We start from the raw sequence: 17,505 nt of genomic DNA, 5'->3' as shown, positions 1-17,505 counted from the left end.
TTAAGGAACTATTCATTCCATTTAATACACTTTTCCAATATATTTGATGTAAGATTCTAAATATAGCAAATATAGTAGAATTTTCCCATTCTTATCCCTATTATGTTTTTATTCTTTTTTTCTAGAGGTATTTGGAGGATCATAAGACAGATATTTGAGGTTCCATGTCCCCATTAGATAACTGATTTGACAAACTCTTAACTTGTGAAGATCATTTTAAGGTTTGTATAAATTCATCCTTGGCCAATATGCTGGAGTGGACTTATTATGCATTGTAAGAATTAATTATTAAACTTTCAAGAGGTTTTCAAGCCAATTGACATCCCAGGGGTAGTCTGAAACTGGCCCCATGTAGGAGTATTTACATCATGTTAATTGTCAAATGCTACGAATCAGGACTTCTCTAACCCCATATCCAGAGCTAGTTAATAAATATTTACCAGTAAGTATAAGTACACCGTTGGTCAGAGCTATTCTTTGACTTTTTCATAATATGCCAAGGAAAATAAAGCCTACTATATAATACAACTTTGACCAAAATGCCTTCTAAAATATTTTATGTTTATTTTTTGTATTAATAATTTCAAAATTTCAAGAATTGGTACTACTAAGCTTAAAAAATATGGGCCAGTCAAATCACATTAGATTAGGCTTCTCTGTTTTGATTTTAAAGTTGGAAATGATGTCCTTCAAAGATATATATTCATTTTACTCAGACACAGTAAGTTAGTGAATTTCTCCATTCACTGTAGTCTCTTCCTGCTGTCCCACCTGTTTTGAGGAGTTAACTCTGCTGATACAGCAATTGGACATCCAAAGAACACATTATTTTATAAGTAACTATATAAATGAAATATGTATGTTTACATAGTCATTTGACATTACTCTGCTGAAGTAAGACAAAAAAGTCAGAAGGCAATGGTCAAATCAATAGAAATTAGAATAAACACCAATTAAAATGTAAAAAAACCTTAGGAGGAGACAGCTTCCCAGGCCCAACATTATTGGTTTACTGTGATGGCCAGGGAGGACTTCCAAGACAGAGGAAGGACCAGATTGAGACCTAAATCAGCACCATGCTTTACTAAATAAGACCTGAACTCTTGGCAGTTTCTAACAGGCAACCAACACATATTAAACTGTTTGTAGGGATCCCTGGGTGGCGCAGCGGTTTGGCGCCTGCCTTTGGCCCAGGGCGCGATCCTGGAGACCCGGGATCGAATCCCACGTCGGGCTCCTGGTGCATGGAGCTTGCTTCTTCCTCTGCCTCTCTCTCTATCTCTCTGGGACTATCATAAATAAAATTTAAAAAATAAAAAATAAAAAAAATAAACTGTATATCAACTTATTACAGTGTTCTCCATCTAAATTGTCATAGGAAAAATAAAGTTGTTTCATTCATTTCGGCTTCAGTTTCACATCTGGGCAAAGCACACTGCTGGTAAAGACAGCTCTTATTTTCCTGGTGAAAAATGGACCCTGGGTCTCTGCACAGGAAGTATTTAGCGCCTTTGTGGCAGTGTTCAGTTTAAGCCAGACTGCAAATAAGAGAGCCATCTGTGTTTAAACATGGAAAGGGTTCACAGTAAGGGAAGAGATCTTAAACTTTTCTCTTTTCCTGGGTGTGGATCTTGCTTAGTATCCCTGAGGAAATGAGCTGTTAAGGGATGCGCTGCTCTGTGAATCACAGCTCTGAAAGGAGATACAGATGGCTGTATCTGTATACAAATATACACCAAAGTAAACCTTCCATTGTGGATAATTTAGTAGGTTGATTAGAGCACATTTCATCACTGACCAACAGAACAGAAACAACTACGAAAGCTGAAGGCTCATTCCAGAAACATCTCTGACCAAAGTTTTCTCGAGCTTTAACTTCATGGTTTTATATTTAATCATTTCAGCATTTTGCTAGTTAAACAATTCTGATATGAAATGTGAATCCCAGAAAGTGCAGTTTCATTCCACATAGCTGGAAAATTGGTAACTCATTTTTCTCTTCCACTTGTTATCGATTCGTAAAGATCATTCCAAATCCCCACTACTTATTCTGTTCATTAAATTGTCTTATTCCATGGTTTTTCCAGAAACTTTAGCCACAGTTCTAATATCTCTTTGTAAATGTTGTCTCATTTTAAATAACTGCTTTAAACAAATATTCTAAACTCACTACCAAATTTAGGGCAGCAGATTCAGACTCGAGCCCTCCAGATCACTTGTCTACAATCCATACAACACATAAGAACAAAGTCTTCCAGGGGCACCTTGGTGGCTCAATGGCTCAGGTCATGATCCAGGGTCCGGGGATTGAGTCCCACATTGGGTTCCCCACAGGGAGCCTGCTTCTCCCTCTGCCTATGTCTCTGCCTCTCTATCTCTCATGAATAAATAAATAGAATCTTAAAAAAGAAAAAGAACAAAGTCTTCTAGTTCAGGCAGGGCAAGCCCTCCAGATCGGTTACTCTTATCTCTTTTATTCACATCATCACCATTACTTATAGTTTTTCTCTAAATTTGTATTAAAGAAATCAAGTATCTTTGTAAAACTGTATAATGTAGACATTATATCAGTATTAATTTTCTTTATTAAAATCCTACTTCAGTGACTTTAACTCTGAAAAGTAAAATGACAATGTTTTTTCTTAGAACATACCAGGTATCAGAGATATTGCTGTTTCCATGCAACAGTGATATTCATGAACTTGATCAATGTGTCATCACTTAAGAATCCATAAGAATAGGATATAAGCTGGTTGGTGTGGATCTGGCTGTGTCCACTACTTTTTATTGTCTTGGAGGGCACTGGGCAAATGCTGAATTCTCTCTACAGGAGGGACAGAAATGCAAGGGTTCCCTGACCATGTCCCACTGATTCTGAATAATTTGAGGCCATGTATTAGAACACTAGAACTTAAGAGTGTCAAAGTATGAGGTGGTCTAGTCCAGACTGAATCCTAATCAAGTAAATCTCTGAATGGGCCAAGCAGAACCACCCCTTTCTGTCCTTTTTCCCAGGGATGGAAGAACTGGTGGTGGTCTTGGAAAGCACTCCAGCTCCAGCTTCAGCTCTAGTTCTAGACTCTAGGTCTATCCCTCTTATCTACGGAACCATTTTTAAACTGCTAGGAAACTCTGGGTAGACCATATACCTATATGAACTGCATATTTATATAATCACTCTCTGGATGTGTTTAGATTCTTTACTATGAAAAAGGCATTGCAAATCTCACATAGGCATCTGATTCCAGGTTGGTTCCCTGTTAGATTCCAGGAGTTTTATTAAGCAAAGGAAGAAGCCCTTCACAGCTGATCTCACTTCACATGCTGGCATATAGTTCTAGGTATTGATATATCCCCACAGACCTAAACAACAGTTAAGTCCAGCAGAACATTATATGACGCACAGTCTTTCTTCACGTTGGCAGCAATAGTTTGGATACTGAGAATACGGTTGTGGGTTTTTTCCTCCTGTTGTGTTACATATTTTATCAGTAATCTGAAAATCACTATATTAACACATTTGAACTGCTTAATCAATGCTAGTAAGTTGGCACTGTCAGCCTTTTCCCTCACTATCTATACTTAATATTTCTCTTGGGTGTGTTTTTGAATGGAACAAAGAAGGATAATTCTTCCTGTTTTTCTATTTTCCTTTTCCACCTCCCTGTCCTTTGGCTGCTATTTTACAAAACATCCTAATTTATAAAAGAATGGTCTCTTACAAGAGATGAAGTACAAGAATTTTAAACCCCTTAATTGCACTGTGTGTTTCAAATCTTAAAACTGAATTCTAATTTAGTGCCTCAACATTCTAAATCAACATTCCAGGAATTTTTTAAATCTTGCAATGATGCAAAGTATCAAGTTGAAAATCAACCACAAGAAGACATAACATTTCCACACTTTTAACTTATGGGCTAAAAATGGAAAAAGATTCACATTGCTTATATTTGCTTTAGCCTGATTAATGGCAGTTATATCAGAAGGCCTTGGCCAACACTTGGGGAAAGCAGCCAAGTACACAGAGACAAGCCAAAAGTCACTAAAGATGAGCAAGTCACAATGCACCATCTGTGGTGGCACCAGATACCTGCATAAAATAAATTCTCAAAATAAGAGAAAATTCACTTAAGAGAAATGCAGCTTCTTTTAATTAACTTTCCTCCAGTAATTGTTATCTTTTTAGGAAATACCATAAATATCCTGCTGGATATTTATGATTGTTTGGGCAGCTTTTCTCACGAGGGCCATAATTAACAGGGAGACACAGTTTTGGTTCCCTCTGTCCCACACAAAGACAACTTGGGACTCTTAAATAATGCCTTGCTTTCAAATTAATGCAAAATGTTATTACATTAACCCAGGAATCAATTAAGCTATTTTAAAGAAATAATATATTTTTTACAATAACCAGGCTTTAGTTGAATAAGCTGAGCTGAAGTGTGGCTATAACTCCAATAACACTTGGATGAATTTAACCTAAAGGAATTACAACTTAATACAAATAGATGAGGGATATCTGGGTGGCTCAGTAGTTGAGTGTCTGACTTTGGATCAGGTAATGATCCTGGGGTCCTAGGATGGAGTTCTGCATCAGGTTCCCCTTAGGGAGCCTGTTTCTCCCTCTGCCTATGTCTCTGCCTCTTTCTATTAATCTCTCATGAATAAATAGATAAAATCTTTAAAAAAAATACAGATAGATGAGATTTCATCAGAGCACATGGCAAAATATTTTTTACCACTTTTATGTAGTTTGTTTTAAAATATGTCAACTCAGTCTTTGGAATTTTAAAGACATTTTTATATCTTCTCTAATATAATCATTTATATGTGTACTAATACAACCATCACACTTCCACATACTAGACTCTTCCTAAGTTAGGGGTATGAATTAAATTATTGTTTTTAACCACATTAGTGGAGACAGCTCTACTTTCAGCACTTGAGCCAAAGGATCAGGAATGGCCACACAACAGAGGCAATGACTTCAACACCTCACTGACCTTGACTCACAAGTATCTCTGACTTTATCACCCCTCCGGTTCCATTGTCTTGTTTAGTTCCAACCTTCATTAATTCTAAAATGGTCCATGACAGTAACCTCCTCTCTAGCATCTGGGCCTCCAAACTACCCTACACTCCATAGGAATGTGGCCATTTGACACCTGTCCTAACAGAGCTTTGGAAATTGTTCAAATGTCAATAGCCCTTAAAGTTCAAACTCTAGTAAGTCAACAATTTTCTGTTAAGCAAATCAATTGATAAACCAACCTCTTCACAATTTGTCTCTAACCTATCTCTTTGGCCTTATGTCTAACTATCCATATGCGCTCCCAAATATCCTAAACTGTAGTTTTCATCACAATGGCAAATTATAGACTATATAATCAGGCTCCCTGGGTTCTAATCTCAATAGTATCACCTTCAAAATGTGTTAGCGGGAGACCAAATACTTTATTTTTTGAAATTTCAGTTTTCCCATCTGTACAATTGGGATCAAAAGGTTGTTGTTAATTAAATGACACACACTAATATTAAATAAAGAGTAGCACAGAACATGAAGACTCCTAACTCGGGGAAATGAACTAGGGGATGTGGAGGGGGAGGAGGAGGGGGGGTGGTTAGTGGGTGACGGGCACTGAGGGGGGCACTTGACGGGATGAGCACTGGGTGTTACTCTGTATGTTGGCAAATTGAATACCAATAAAAAATAAATTTATTATGAAAGAAAAGAAAAGAACAAAAAGAAAAGAAAAGAAAAGGAAAGAAAGAAAGAAAGAATGAAAGAAAGAAAGAAAAGAAAGAAAGAGTAGCTAGTAATAATCACAGCAAACAAACACTTAATCCATGCCTTTACCCCAAACTTTCTGGCTGATGTGTCCTCCCATCTGGCATCCTTTTCTCAATGAACTCCTATATGTCCCTCAAAGATTAGTTCAAATGGCACCTGCCTTTGAAAGCCTTCCTTTACCATTTCACTTGGGAAAAGGTAGCTTTCCCCACTGCAATACGCTTACAGCATTTTGTGAATATTGTATATTACAACCTGCATCTTCATAAATCTCTATATATGTGTTCTTCCTATAGTGTAAGATCTGCATGGAAAACAATAATATCTTGACATCCCCATACTCGGTTATGGGTACACTGTACCATCCCTCACCCAAGAAAGATATAATAAAGTCCTAATACCCAGTACCTCAAAATGTGACCTATTTGAAAACAGAGTTGTTGCAGATATCATTAGTTAAGATCATACTGGAGTAGAGTGGAGTCCTAATCCAAAACAAATGATATACTTTTAAGAAGACAGCAATGTGAAGACACAGAGTCACAAGCACCATATGAAGCCAGAGGCAGAGATTGGAGTGATATATATCTCAAGCCAAAGAGTGCTAAGAATTGCTGGCCTTCATCAGAACCTATGAAGAGGCAAAGAATTCTGCCCCAGATCCTTCAGAAGGACTGTGGCCCGACCAAAACATTGATTTCAGACTTCTAAACTACAGAATTGCGAGATAATAAATTTCCGTTGTTTTAAGCCAGCAACTTATGGTACTTCATTATAACAGCCCGAGGAAACCAATACATGTTCCCAGATTCAGGGGGAAAAACTAACATATTTGTGTTAAAGAAGCAAATGACTTTAAGAATTTTACTTAATCAATTGGGACTTACATAGAAAAATAGGAGTGTACAGAGATGGCTAGATTAGACCATCCTAAATTCTGGCTTTAAGAATCTGTAAGTACCTGATTTCCTATTTAAGTATCATATTTAACTTCCTTGCCCACCTAAAAAATTAAGGTTATTGATGCTTTTTCTTTTAAGATTTTTTTATTCATGGGATCCCCGGGTGACTCAGTGGTTGAGTATCTGCCTTTGGCCCAAGACATGATCCTGGAGACCCAGGATCGAGTCCCGCATCGGGCTCCCTGCATGGACCCTGCTTCTCCCTCTGCCTGTGTCTCTGCCTCAGAGAGACACTGAAAGAGAGAGAAAGAGGCAGAGACACAGTCAGAGGGAGAAGAAGGCTCCATGCAGGGAGCCCGATGCGGGACTCAATCCTGGGTCTCCAGGATCTTGCCCTGGGCCAAAGGCAGGTGCCAAATCACTGATCCACCTAGGCATATCAAGATTGATACTTAAGACTTAGAAAATGTTGACATATTCCTCCTTGCCCTGTACCTACACTGACTGCTTATAAAATGAAACCTAGTCTTATTCATCAGAGCAATGACATAAAAGTTTTTCAACAGGTGATTCATAAAAAATGGCATACTTATTCATCTTTATATGGTATCTATAGTCCAAGGAGATTGTGTCTGAGACTCCAGAAAGTTTTTTCCAAAGCATTTTTATTAACAACATGTTTGCTCTCAGGGACCTATTAATTTATTATAATGTAGTTATACTGATAGGCATCTTACCTAAAAACATTCATTTACATGGAAATAACAGTGTAAAGACAGATAAAAGTAGTCTTATATTTAGGCCAGAATCAAGGTCTATCTACTCTTTACGTTAGTAATTGCAGCTAAGAAGGAAGGAAAAAATATAGAATTTGGAAGGAGAAATGTAATTTCAGTCACTGTGGTTAGAAGGGACATTTATTGTATGATTGAAATAAGTCAATAGGAGAATGACAAACATTAAATGGTCTCATTCATTTGGGGAATATAAAAAATAGTGAAAGGGAATAAAGGGGAAAGGAGAAAAAATGAGTGGGAAACATCAGAAAGGGAGACAGAACATGAGAGACTCCTAACTCTGGGAACAAACTGGGCGGGGGGTGGAAGGTGAGGTGGGCGGGGGGGGGGGGTGACTCGGTGATAGGCACTGAGGGGGGCACTTGATGGGATGAGCACTGGGTTTATTCTATATGTTTGCAAATTGAACACCAATAAAAAATAAATTTATATTAAAAAATCCAAAGTACACAAGGAAGGCAAAATGCCATACTTATTTGGTGCCTAAAATAACATGTTATTATAAAGTAAAGCAATTTCATTTTTGGAGCATGGAAAATCCCAAAACTATGAAAAATGTGCTTTCTGAGATCTCTAAGAGCCTTAACTTCAAAAACATGCAGTGAAGGTACTAAATAAATCTTTCAAGAAAAAGAATGCTCTGGCATGAGTCAAACATCCAGTTTCTGACACCTACATTCAATGTTGCCTCTAAAGAGATGTCTTGTCTTTCACTGCTCAGGTCCTTGAGAACCAGGCCTCACAATGAAGGAAGTCAGTATAGTCACAGTCTGGTTCTCCAGCTTCTGGAACTCCCAAGAATGCACAGATTTGATCCAGTCATCTATAATCCAACAGTCATTCAATAATCATGAGTTATGCCTTACCCTAGGCTCACCACTGATTTGCTGTTGGCAGCTTTGATTAATTTTTTTTTTCTGAAGCTCAGTATTCTCATCTGTAAGCAAGGATAATGATGGTATCTGCTTCCTAGGATTTGTTGTGGTAATTAAATAAGAGATGGCTCATAGGACTTCACATAGAGCCTGGCATATGATAATTACCCAATACAAGTTAACTGCTGTCTTTATCATCATTACTGGAATATGTTATAAAACTAGTAAGCAAGTTGAGGGTAGGACTGTGCCTATTACTTAATGGACACCCACACTGAACAGCTGAGACCAGTGAATGCTAAAGTAAATCTTCGTGCCAATTCCAGCCCAAAGCCTACTTCTGTAAATGTTTATTGGAACACAGCCACTCCTGATCTTTTATATGTTGTCTATGTCTACGTTACCCAGCAGATGTACATAGTTGTAACAAAAGGACTGAATAGGCTGCAGACTGTGAACCATTTATTACTTGGCTCTTTAAACAATAAGTGTGTTAATCCTGCACTAGAGCATCGCCACTTACTATGTGGTCCTCAGCTCATTAGAAATACAGACACTGGGATCCCTGGGTGGCTCAGTGGTTTAGCACCTGCCTTCCGCCTAGAGCGTGATCCTGGAGGCCGGGGATCAATTCCTGCATCAGGCTCCCTGCATGGAGCCTGCTTCTCCCGCTGCCTGTGTCTCTGCCTCTCTCTGTGTGTCTCTCATGTAGAAATAAACAAAATCTTTAAAAAAAAGAAATACAGACACGTAGGCTCCCTTGACCTACTGAATCAGAAACTATATATTTTCACAAAATCTTCAAATGATATACAAACATTAAGGGTTGAGAAACAGTGGTCTAGGTCAGAGGTTAACAAAATTTCTGTAAAGGGATAGAGAGTAAATATTTAAGCCTTTGTTGCAGGACTATAATATCTGTTCAAATCTGCCTTCCTATCTCAAAAGCAGCCAGAAAAAAATATGTAAATAAATGGGCACGGTTCCATGCCAATAAAACCAAGTATGGAACCTGAAGTTTCAATTTTATACAATTTTCATGTATCACAAAATATTCTTTTAATTTTTTTCAACCATTTAAAAATGTTGAAACCTTCCCTTAGCTTGTGTACCATACAAAAACAGGCAGCAGGGCAGCCCGGATGGCTCAGCGGTTTAGTGCCACCTTCAGCCCGGGGCATGGTCCTGGAGACCCGGGATCGAGTCCCACATCAGGCTCCCTGCATGGGGCCTGCTTCTCTCTCTGCCTGTGTCTCTGCCTCTCTATGTGTCTCAAGAATAAATAAATAAATAAATAAATAAATAAATAAATAAATAAATAAATAAAATCATTAAAAAAAAAAAAAAACAGGCAGCAGGTAGGATCTGGCCTGTAGATCAGAGTCAGTAGTCTTAATCTAGGCTAATGCCACATCACTGTTTAGCCAGCAGGTTACCCCTCCTCCCATACTCTCCCCAGGACTCTAAAAACCTATGTGTATTTTCTGGCACATGTGACTTTAGAGAAGTTATCTTCTACTCATCTAACTTATCCCAAAAAATATTTCTGTTCCTCCTTTATGACTTCTAACTTGTAATATAAAGTTCCTATCAAATGATGTGATGGTGTAACTGTTTCCTTTTCTTTGGCAGATTAAATAGAACATACCAGAGAGGCTGAACTAGGAAGCTATAGGTGAATAGACAGACAGGTGGACAGATAAGATACCTGCCTCCAAAGGAATAGGAACCTGATCACAATGAAAAACTCTTTGTCTCTAAATTCAAACCAAGTATGCTGAGCATTTCTAAATATATACTCAGGATTTGTGTCTATTTGATCCACAATATCCTTCTCCTTGACTCTTCAAGTAGTCTGAAGCTATTGGAAAGTAACATAGGAAGTCTGCACATCTTGCCCTTGCCCTTCCCCTTCCAGAGGCTAGTAGATCACAAGCAACTGAGAAGGAACTGCCAGAGAGGGTTCTCCATCCAGAAAAAAAAAAGAGCTTTGCCCCACTCTCAGGGCTCTGGGACACATTGGTGAGAGATGGCTAGAGGAGGGGATCCCTACCTGCCTTTTACTTAAGCCAGTATTCTTTGTTCCTGCTTATACTGAGATCATAAATCAGTTTCAGAAGAGAAGCTTAGTTCATAGAAACCTTTAATTTATGTTCAAAGTTTATTGAAGCTAAGCTCAATAAATGGTAGATAAGAGGACTTTGTTGAGTAAACACAACATTCATAATTTAGGTTTAGCAATTTAAGAAACATGAAAGTACTCAAGATTCATCAGAAGCACAAACTATATGAACTATCTGCACAATCTTAGAAGAAAGATTTACATATACCTATAGACTTATGATATATATATATATAACATTTTAATCTAAATGAATGTGTTAGAATACATTCTGACCCCTGGTCTCGGCTACCATCACATCTTTTTTGTCGTTTAACCTTACTCTGTTTTATCTTTCTACCATCATCCAATTTTCCCTCTCCTTTCAAGGATAATTTATTCTGCGAAACAGGCTGAGATAAAAACCTTTCTACATAGCCTGATAAATCTTATAATTATAAATTATTCAATAATGAAATGGTTCCCATAGTGTATTAATGAGGAAGATTTCAGCTACAAGAAACAGAAAATCCTGGCCTCACTAGCTGACGTCTTAAGAAATTGATCATTTCATAAGAGAAATTCTGCAGTTAGGCAGCTACACGGTTGCTTAATTCAGTGCCTCGACAACATCATCAAGGATCTTTCCAATTTTCAATATTGCATTATTCAGGATATAGGCTTATCCTTATGTTAACTACCTTACACCATATGTGACAAAATGATATCCAGTAAAAATGCTGTTTTTGTGTCTCTTTAATTATGACAAAGTTTTTCCCTGAGCTCCCACAATATTCCACTTCATAGCTCATTGACCAGAAATGCATCATACCTGTTTCTAAAATATGAGCAGCCAAGAAGAATGAGATTACCATAATTGTGCTGAATGGGGAAAATATGCAGCCAAGAATATTTTATCTGGCAAGCCTGTCATTCAGAATAGGAAGAGAGATAAAGAGTGTCCCACACAAACAAAAACTAAAGGAGTTCATAGACCACTAAGCCAGCCCTGCAAGAAATATTAAGAGGAACTGAGTGGGAGAAAAAAGATCAAAAGCAACAAAGACGGGCATCCCCGGTGGCCCAGTGGTTTAGCACTGCTTGCAGCCCAAGGTGTGATCCTGGAGATCCAGGATCAAGTCCCATGTCAGGCTCCCTGCATGGAGTCTGCTTCTCCCTCTGCCTGTGTCTCTGCCTCTCTGCCTGCCTTCTCTCTCTCTCTCTCTCTCTCTCTGAATTAATAAATAAAAAATCTTTTCTAAAAAAAGCAACAAAGACTAGAAAGGAACATCACCAGAAACACCAAGTTTATAGGTAACACAGTGCCATGAAATTCATATCTTTCAATAAGCAATCTGAATGTATATGAACTAAATTTCCAATCAAAATACATTGGGTATCAGAATAGATTTTTTTAAAAAGGCACATCTATATGCTACCTACAAGAGACTCATTTTAGACCTAAAGACACCCCCATATTGAAACTAAGGAGATGGAGCACCACTTATCATGCTAATGGATGGCAAAACAAAGCCAGGGTTGCCAAACTTATATCAAACTAGATTTTAAAACAAAGACAGTAAGAAGTGTTTGAATGATACACTCGACCAGATGGCCTTAACAGGTATATTCAGGACATTTCATCCCAAAGTAGAATATGCATTCTTTTATATACAATGGAGTATTACTCAGAATGAAATCTTGCCATTTGCAACAATGTGGATGGAGCTAGAGCACATTACACTAAGTGAAATAAGTCAGTAAGAAAAAGACAAATACTATATGATTTCACATTCATATGTGGAATTTAAGAAACAAAACAGATGAACATATGGGAAAAGGGGGAAAAAAGAGAGAAGGAAAAAACCATAAGAGACTTAAGGACAGAGAACAAACTGAGGGCTGCTGGAGGGAGATGAGCAGGGATGGGCTAGATGGGTGGTGAGGACACTTGTCAGGATGAGCACTGGGTGTTGTATGTAAGTGATGAATTACTGAATTCTACTCCTGAAACCAATATTGCAAATCTATGTTAAGTAGAACTTAAATACAATTTAAAAAAAAATTACCGTAATTGGATTAGGAAAGCATATGGTCATGTGAAAGATTATATTACCTGAATGAAAATCAGCATTAGAAAGAAGTGGGGAGGGATGCAGGAGCTATTACTCAGTAGTCACACAATACTCAATACTACAATCAATAAGAGGTATCCTGTTCATCAGCCTTTGAAGGTAGCCAATTAATTTGCAGGAAATAGTAACTGGGAGATTCTGTGACTACACAATTTTATATTACTGGAGTAATAAAGACCTGAAGCAGCCTCAATGTAATTACAGAATAAAGGCACATACCACAATCTGAGAATAGTTCTAGAATTTGGCAAAACCTGGTCCTAACACCTTTCAGTAAACCAATGTTCATCAAGGACTCAAGCAGTTGGGATTTATAACTGCCACTCAGGCCCCAGCCAACTTTCCCCATGATGTGATCAGTTCCAATTAATATAATACACTTTAATTTGTGTATCATTCTGTATTCAAGTATGACAAGTACCTTAAGCAAAGAAAAAAAGCAAAGTTGAATTTAAAAAAATTAAAACATTCTAATGTGACCCAGAAGCTATCAATTTGTGAATGCTGCCGGGGCGGGGGGTCTTCTCTTACAGCCTCATTTAAGGGGGCTGCAAGTGGACAGAAACAAGGCTTGGTCATTCATAGCCGATAGATGATAGAAAACTGAAATGGAAAGAGAAGTCTGTGCATTCTGGTCCTTCTGTCCCTCCCTGTTCACCCACACTGTCCACCTAGCAGCACAAGTACAGAAACTTGGTTTCTGTAAGCCAAGAGGAAGAGAACACTATTTCTGAGACCCAGTTGATGGAGGAGGGGCCATGGCACACAATTCCTATTTACTTTTTCAACTATTTCTTCAAACTAAGAAAAAAACCCTATTCTAAATCTAACCTATTCTAAAATTATCTTAAATTTTCCAAAAACGAGATAGAAAGCATCTCAAATTCCCCTTCATAATTTGAAAGCACAAGTTAGAAATTGAGCACCAATAAAAAATAAATTTATTATAAAAAAAAGAAAAGAAACTGATGTCTGTTAATATATATCAGTACCTCATGTGTTTCAGACACAGCTATCTTACCTTCCTGTTATGTTTCGCTCTTTATTATACGAATGTACTAATGTAGCCAAGTAATTTAGGATGGGATCAACTCTAGTGGACTTCACAAGCAGGTTTAGTTTAGTTGGACAGCTATTCTTTTAAGTGTGTTGTTGCTAAAAATGTGACAGAGCTACTCTTTCTTCCATGAGTGTTCTGAAGACGTATTTAAACATTTCAACCTGTAAGAATCTGCTTAATCCCTCTGCAGAATATTAAAGGGAAAAGAAGTTACTCTTTGACCAGGAAAGTTTAAGGCATTTAAATATGATCAGATATCCAGAAATAAAATAGTACATTCCATGAAGAAACTAGGAAATCACAACACAGATACATTCATTGTACATGAAAAACTCAGAAACTTAGTATAAAAGCAAAGAAAATATTAAGTGACATTATTAAAGTAAGCTAACTAGAATAAGAAAATAACACCAAAACCACATTAATTCTATTGGTTTTTCTTGCACAGAACAGAGGGAAAATGATAAAAAATTGGACATATTAAATTTCTCCATTCTTTCCACTTAAGGGTAAAGTCTAGATCGAAAATGTTCTAAGAATTTCCTTTTATTTTATTATTATTATTATTTTAATATTACTTATTATTATTTATATGGAGCCCAATGCAGAACCTGAACTCATGATTTGAGCTGATACCAAGAGTCAGACACTTGATCAACTGAGCCACGCAGGTGCTTCGAGAATGTTTTGAGAATTTAATGGATAATTATTTCCCTTAAATCCAAATTTTTCCTTAATAGATTTTTAAAGAACCATATGCTCCTCAATAGTACTTAGTTTTGGCTTATGAATAAGATGAAAAACGTTTGAGGGATAATGGCTTTTATGTATGGACCTGGGTGTGCAGATGCACACACACACACACACACACACACGCATGTGTGTGTGTATTTCCATCAACTGTTTATAATGGAAGTGTATCCAGAATAAGGATAAAACTACTGATTGGATTCTTAAACAATATAACTACTGCCTCAGAGTCTTAGAAAAACACTAGCTCAGAAGCTGCCAGGACTCTAAGAAATCAACCAGGATATGTACAAGCAAACTGCAGAACATTTATTAAAAGTCCACTACCTAATCTAAGGTGATTTGAGTACATCTATAGGTGTTTATGAGATTTTATCACATATCACTATGGTTCATAAAGCATTATTTATACAAACAATAACCATAGAAGTCCAACTCTCTAAACTTTCAAGATACCACTCGGTAAAGCAATCAATTACTTTGATTTAGTACACTGCTCTGGATTTTTCCTGGATGGCAAAGCCTAGATATTGGGAAAGACGCTAAAGACACGGCCAAGCTTCAGACCTTATCCTTTCTCCCTAAAAGACATTTATTTTTTTTTAAATTTTTATTTATTTTTGATAGTCACAGAGAGAGAGAGAGAGAGGCAGAGACACAGGCAGAGGGAGAAGCAGGCTCCATGCACCGGGAGCCCGACGTGGGACCCGATCCCGGGTCTCCAGGATCGCGCCCTGGGCCAAAGGCAGGCGCCAACCCGCTGCGCCACCCAGGGATCCCCCTAAAAGACATTTAAATAGTACCTACCGGTTGCAGACAGATATCATGTTGGTTTATGTAGATTTTCATCTATATCAAGTGTTAGTACCTTGGAGTACAAAGGATCCTTTTGGTCTTCCTAAAAACAAGGGAAAAATTGAGCAAAGGCATTCCTCATATGTGTGCTTTACTCAGTTACTTTTGCCACTTTGGCTTTGGACTTTTTGGAGTGGAAGGTGAAATCTAGATGAAAATCAGACCCTTATCATACCCTGTTAACTCTTAACTCCTTTCTTTTAATTCCAGTACAATACCAACTTTATTTCTTAAAGGCCCTTCCAGTTCTGTGTAATCCATAATCCCATGAAGACTTCCACAGACCCTGACCACAGCAAATTCAAATTATTTGATAAGAAGACACCCTTCAGATAAATGGGACTTTTGTGCTGCTCTTTCGAATAATCTCTGGGACCCGGTCTTGCTATTGTGGTTTGTTGTCTGTTTTTATTTAGGGTTTTTATTTATTTGAGAGAGACGCAGAGACAGTGACAGAGAGCACAAGCTCAGGAGGAGAGGGAGAAGCAGACTCCCCACTGAGCAAGGAGCCTGACGCGGGGCTCCATTTCAGGACCCTGGGATCATGACCTGAGCCAAAGGCAAACGCTTAACCAACTGGTCACCCAGGTGTCTTCTCTTGTTGTTGATCATCCTGTCTTTAGGAATTTTCTCCACATTTGGCCACACTAATCTGACTTCCCCACTTAACCCACCACCCATTGCATCTCATGAGCGGCTTTAAACGACAAAAAGGAAAATCCTGAAAGACATCAAACTCCTAAAAGACAGGGGAATTGTTAGGGACACTCCCAGAGCTGCAGCCCACCCCCTGACTTGTGATGGTATTTGAGGGCACTGAAACCAAGGGTAGAGCAGAACACACAGTTGTCTGGTAAAGCTCAGCAGTAATGACCAACTGGTGTTTGGCCAGAAATTCCGTTTTCCCTCCTCTTCCCCTAAAGACCATTAACGTTTTTTCTTTTAAGGATTTTATTTAGTTATTCATGAGACACACAGAGACAGAAGCAGAGACAGGGGCAGGGGCAGAAGCAGGCTCCAGGCAGGGGGCCCGAAGCGGGACTCGATCCTGAGTCTCTAGGATCAGGCCCTGGGCTGCAGGCCCGCTAAACCGTGAGCCACCCGGGCTGCCCACATTTTTTCTTTAATGTGATGGATTTGGCAGGTGAATTTATTCCATCTAAATACGAATGCCCTGTCTCGATTCATTCTTATAGCCTGAACTTTTAAAAAGTCTTCCGCCAGAAACAAACCGCCATCGCTGTACCCTCCGCCACCTCCCGCAGAACATCCGGTCATCAAATTGCATGAAAATCCTCTCCTCCCCGGGCTGCAAAGACGCATCCGATCCCTTTCCCCCGTCCCGCCCTCAGAAAGGCAGGCCCGGGGGGCACACGTACCTCGCGGAGGCCCTGCCGGTGAGGGGGGCGGCGGCCCGGGAGCCCACGTGCCCTCCACAGAGAGCCGTCCTCCGCGGTGCGGCCAAGGGCGCCCGGACAGTGGCCGGGCAGGGCCGCGGCGGGAGAGCGCACCTTGCGGGGTGTTTTCAGGCAGGCTTCCAGCTCGGCGGCCCGGACTCTCGGATGCGCCCCGAAACCCTGGTCTCCCTCGGGGAGTCCCTGCCGCCGCACCGCGCATGTGCTGGCAACTGCAGGCGCCCAACGGCCTCCCGCCCGCCTCTCACCTGCGCGTGCGCAGTCGCTCCTCAGAGCCAGCGGGCGCCGGAGCACCCGAAGACTGTGGGAGCGGAGCTGCTTCCGCTCAGGCGGGCGTCCCCCGGCCTGGAGCTGGTCCCGCGAAGCCTGCAGCCGCGCTCGCCGTTGACGTGCGGTAGAAAGCAAGCTCGAAGCCGGCGCTTTCCTGCCTGCGGCCAGAAGCCTCTGCCTGTACGCAGATCTGGGTCGGTGCGGCCGAGGCCTAGACGTGGGGTTCACGTGCCGTTCCACAGCCCAGCCGCTCTCGCGGGGGCGGCCGCGCGGGGAAGAGCTCGCCGTCCGGGGGTCTCCCTGCCAGGACCCCCTTAACTGGCCGTCCGGCTCCCCGGGACCCTCGAAGGCAGCTCGGACAGAGGCCCAGGAGAGCAGGAGGAAAGGAGGAGAACTTGCTGCCCCACCTGCCCTGCCCCAGAAGGCGCCGTCCAGCCTGGCGGGCGGGGGGCGGAAGCCGGTGGTCACCCCAGCGCGCGGGGCGGCTGTGCAGGCGCCCCAAGGCCCGGAGGAGCCTGCAGCAGCAGCCTAGGAAAAGCTTTCTCAGCTGACAA

At 40.1% G+C, this 17,505-nt stretch overlaps 1 long non-coding RNA gene across 1 annotated transcript in view; it reads right to left on the bottom strand.

Annotated features, from left to right (window-relative positions):
• Positions 1–16,933, bottom strand: part of LOC140598434 (uncharacterized) — a 71,171-nt gene extending 54,238 nt beyond the window's left edge. Inside the window, exons 1-2 of the long non-coding RNA XR_012000865.1 lie at positions 16,646–16,933; positions 15,219–15,309 (exon numbers count right to left, since the gene is read on the bottom strand). This is a non-coding gene — a long non-coding RNA (uncharacterized lncRNA). The remainder of the gene's footprint in view (positions 1–15,218; positions 15,310–16,645) is intronic.
• Between the last annotated feature and the right edge of the window lie 572 nt (positions 16,934–17,505).

The sequence above is a fragment of the Vulpes vulpes genome, chromosome 4, assembly GCF_048418805.1.
Source record: "Vulpes vulpes isolate BD-2025 chromosome 4, VulVul3, whole genome shotgun sequence".
NCBI classification, from domain to species: Eukaryota; Metazoa; Chordata; class Mammalia; order Carnivora; family Canidae; genus Vulpes; species Vulpes vulpes.
This window is presented reverse-complemented; position numbering and strand designations above follow the sequence as displayed.